Source organism: Octopus sinensis, linkage group LG5, assembly GCF_006345805.1.
Source record: "Octopus sinensis linkage group LG5, ASM634580v1, whole genome shotgun sequence".
Classification (NCBI taxonomy): domain Eukaryota; kingdom Metazoa; phylum Mollusca; class Cephalopoda; order Octopoda; family Octopodidae; genus Octopus; species Octopus sinensis.
The window spans coordinates 111,677,816-111,682,815 of record NC_043001.1 but is presented as its reverse complement, the minus strand read 5'-3'; positions in this window follow the sequence as shown (position 1 = coordinate 111,682,815).

Here is a 5,000-nt window from a genome sequence, read left to right as displayed (position 1 = left end):
GAAAGTTTATTCAATACTTTTTATACTTTGTAATGTAGAGCACATATTGACTTCTACAAGTGACATCGAAGTCACATTTAATCTTTTCCGTCTAAAAGTTAATATACATGTATGTGTATGTGTGCATCTGTGTATATGTGTATACATATATATATGTGTATACACATATATATGCATGTGTGCATGCATGTATATAAAGATGTTTGGCTTTTTTGCATAAATACAGTTTCACTTATTTATTTAGTCTAAAACTGAATAAATGTTACGAGAAGATAACTCTAACGATATTGGAACTCAAAATTTAGAATTTCTGTTCATTACATTAAATGTTATGAAATTTTATTTCAAAGACGAAAGCTCTTCTGTATATATCCTGGAATCATACTATGCACAATAATTGCAGCATGTGTTAGTTATATTCTACAACGGCTTTTGTTCCTTTAGCATATTTAAAATCCCTAAGTAAACATCACGAAACATCATGCAAGCACAAGTAAAATAAATAAGGTTAAAACGGAATGAATTAAGCACACTGGATCTTGCTTGCTTTTAACAAAGAGAATCGTTCCAACTTAAACTGGTTTGTGGACGCGCATGCGCTAAACGTTTCAAAATGACAGAAAACGTATGCTTGACATGCACGTCTTAAAGTCGTGTGGAGAAGTCAATTCATGTATGTATATATGATTTAGATATATAAGTGAGAGTAGGTGTGCGAATAAATATATATATATATGTATATATATATAATATATATATATATATATATAATATATATAATATATATATATTCTACATATACATTACATATATATATATATTATGTATATATATATATATATATATTCTACATATACATACATTTATAAATGTACCATTATGAATGTGTATATATAATTATACATATATATATATATATATATACATATATATATATGTGTGTATATATATATATATATATATATACATATATATATGTGTGTGTATATATATATATTATATATACAAATATACATATATGTGTGTGCGTATGTGCGCTCGTGTATGTATGTATATGTATGTTTCTCTTCGTGTCGTATTTTAAAATGTTTCACCTTATCCACGCGTAAACAATGCTCTTGTTCCTGTCCCATGTCTCTCTCCTGTCTCCCCCCGCCCCCGTGCTCTCTGCATACATGTATAAGTATGCATGTGTGTGTGAGTGTCTGTGTATGTAAATACATGTGCGTTATGTCTTCATGTAGGTACGTATCTATGTATGTATATATGTAGTATTTTTCTACGTATACATGTGTGTGTATTTGCAAAATGAAAAATAGACAGCAGAGAGAATAAAATGTTATATTGGCATGTGTAAGAGAGAAACAATGTAAGATTCGTGAAGACAATTTCTCCCTTCCCGCCGGGTAGAAGCGTTTGATTTCGACACGAAAATTCCTTACAGTTCCAATCAATGTATATTTAAATCACAAAGACTAACAAGGGGTTAGAACTAGCCATTTTTACTTTATCCATGCATTTACAAAAGGCTGTTAAGACTATTAGCTAATAGAGGCCAAAATAACTTCCAGCCTGAATCGAAACGCGAGCGGGAATTGTTTAGTAAAGAGATGAATACTGCTTTAAGTGTGTGTGTGTGTGTGTGTGTGTGTGTGTGTGTGGTGTGTATGTGACTGTGTACATGGTGTGTGTGTATGTGTGTATGGATATATCATACGCATATTTGTATATATATATATGCATATGTCCTCTGTCTTCAGGAATCATAAAGAAAATTTATTGCAGCGAGGCAAAATGATAGACGGAAGACACAATTGCAAACAAGCGCACGCAATATGTGAATATGTGTATATATATAGTAGTGGATATGTTTTTGTATGTGTGCGTGAGGGAGAGAAAGAGGGATCGTGTGATTGTGTACACAAACATACACTTACTCATGCACACACGAACACACACACGCATATATATATATATATATATAATTGAAGATGCCCGAAAGCAAACCTGTCTTGCGTTGGTTAATATTTTTTTCAATGATTTCGGTTGCATTTTGCTCTTGATAATTTTGTGTGTGCCTAAAATGTTCATTGTTTTATCTCCTGTGAGAATGGGTAAATTTTGGATAATAATGTTGAAGGCTTCGTTGTTTCTAGGGTTATGTGTGGAGATGTATGAGAGCATTCTAAAGTCTGGTTTAGTATTTCGGTTGACTTCCCTTAATGTTCGTAGGTCTATTTCCTTAGCTCGTTTAATGCCATCATTTATTAATGATATTGGGTAATGTTTTTTGATTAGTATTGATATGAGTTCAAGGAGTCTTCGTTGACGAGTATTGGTGTCCGAAACTATAGTACAGATTCTTTTCGCTAGATTATAAGGTATATTAATTTTTATGTGCTTGGGGTGGCATGGGTTGAATAATAGGTATTGTTTTGAATCTGTGGGTTTATAGAAGATGTCTGTGTCGATGTGGTTATTGACTAATTTAATTAAGATGTCAAGAAAAGGGATTTGTGTATTGGTGTGTTCCTTGGTAAATTGTATGTTGTTATTGATATTGTTGAGTATTATTTTGAAATCGAGGAGTTTGTCCATGCTATCTTTCCAAAGTATAAAGCAATCATCTAAATACCTCTTCCAGTTCTCCTTTAAATAGCAATGAAATGAGGTGCCATATGTTTGTAGTGATGATTGGTATATTTTAAGTTCTAGGTAACCTATTACAAGGTTCGCGATCGCTGGGGCAGCTCGGGTTCCCATCGCAATTCCACATCCTTGTCGATAGTGGACTGTATCGAACATGAAATAGTTATTCAGTAGGATGAATTTCAGCGCTGCGATTATGAATCTGTGCTTCATGCGTCCTCGGAAGAGGGCTAGTGATCTTGCATGTGCGTATGGAAGAGTGCTGGTGATCTTGACGTGTGCGTGTGTGTATGTGTAGGTGTGAAAATGTGGGTCTGGGAAGTGGTCAGTGTTGATGTGTGCGTGGTGGTGTGTTGTGATGTGATGTGTTGTGTGGTATGGTGGTGTAAGGTGTAGTGGTGTAGTGGTGTGGTGTGATGGTGTTGGGAGGTGGGGGAGGCGTGTTTAATTTTATCTCAAGTTATGTATAAAAATTCAACATTACACTGAAATATTATTCAAAACTTAGTAAATTTCTTGTTTTAGAGCAAAGCTTGATAATGACCTCGAAGTTTCGGCTTGATTGCCTTCAGGAGATTGAATATGTATATGTGTGTATAGGAATGTTTGTACGTAGGTAGGGGCCTTGTGTGTGTGTGCGCGTGTGTGTGTGTGTGTATGTGTGTGTGTGTGTGTGTGCGTGTGTTAATCTATATACATTATCATAACAAGAAATAGAAAAACTATTTCGTACATGATGTGTCCGTATATATTTAGAAATTGATACTTACGGGCTTCCTGCTATAAAAATTAATCATTGACCGTGATCGTCAGTGCATTGTACTAAAGTGACAGGCATTATTTATAAGACATCAAGTATCATATAGCACTATCTGAATTTCTGTGGCCCATTAGTTAGGGCAGCGGACTCGCAGTCGTAGGATCGCGGTTTCGATTTCCAGACCTGGCGCTGTGAGTGTTTATTGAGCGAAAACACCTAAAAAGTTCCACAAGGATCCAGCAGGGGTGGTGGTGAACCCTGCTGTACTATTTCACTACAACTTTCTCTCTTTCTTCCTGTTTCTGTTGTACCTGTAAAAAGGAGAAATGGTACACAAATACAAATAACAGGACATTAACAACAGGTGTCTTTCGACTAAGGACAAATTAAATTAAGCTGGCGTGTGTGGAAGTAATGCCTAACGGGAGGGACATAAGATTTGACAGGCACAGGGAGGAATATAGATGTTGCGCAGATGGTAGTCGAACCAAGAAAGAAAGGTCAGGCTTGGCCGAACACCGGTCACGTGGGTTGAGACAACAAAAAAGGAGACTTCAATATTACATAAATACAGGATTATTTATGTTATAATTTACAACAAACTCCGAGTACAATAATGACAACTTACTGTTTGTTCTAAATTGTAACATATATATATATGTATATATATACATACATACATATACATATATATATATATATATACATATATATTTGTGCGTGTGTGTGTGAGAGAGAGAGAAAGACAGAGACAGTGAGAGAGAGTGTATGTGTGTGAACTTATATATGCTTATAAACATGTGTGTGAATATATGTATATATGTTTGGATATATTAGGTTGGTGCATAATTATTGCGGCTTTTTTCCAACAAATTTTATTCAAATAAACAATATTGAATAAAAACATCTTTAAATGACGGTTTGACCGTCTGCCAAGCAGATCGCAAGTATTTATTAACGTGGATGGTGAATATGCTCCGGAAAAATCATTTACAGATGTTTTTGTTATGTTGTTATTGTTTTTGTTGAATAAATTTTTTTTACAAAAAAGCCGCAATAATTATGGTTTGAGAGCATTACATTCTTATCTTAGTCTATATATACTCTTGCTGAAGCATATCAAACTAGTTGCATCAAAGTTGGTGGTATAACCACCAAAACGAATAACTCTAGTTTTAACAACAGCGGGAGACCAATCTGCCTCTTTAGCTTTTATAAGGATTTCGGCTCCAAATTCGGAGATTGTTGGATACAAGAGAAACCTAGAGAAGGTCGGTGAGTAGAACGGGTGGAATGCTCTGACTATAACAACCAATTCTAAAACACGTGTTCGAATACATCCTTCCCACAATAGGCACAGGGCCTGAAATTTTTTTTGGGGGGGAGCAAATTCATTCATGAGGCTTTGGTCAGCCTGAGGCTACAATAGAAGACACTTGCCCAAGGTGGCACTCGCCCAAGTTGAACCTAGAATCATGTGATTGGGAAGCAAGCTTCTTACCACACAGCCACTCCTGCGCATATATATATACATACATACATACATACTTATATGTATGTATATATGCATGTAAATGCATCTATAATTGCA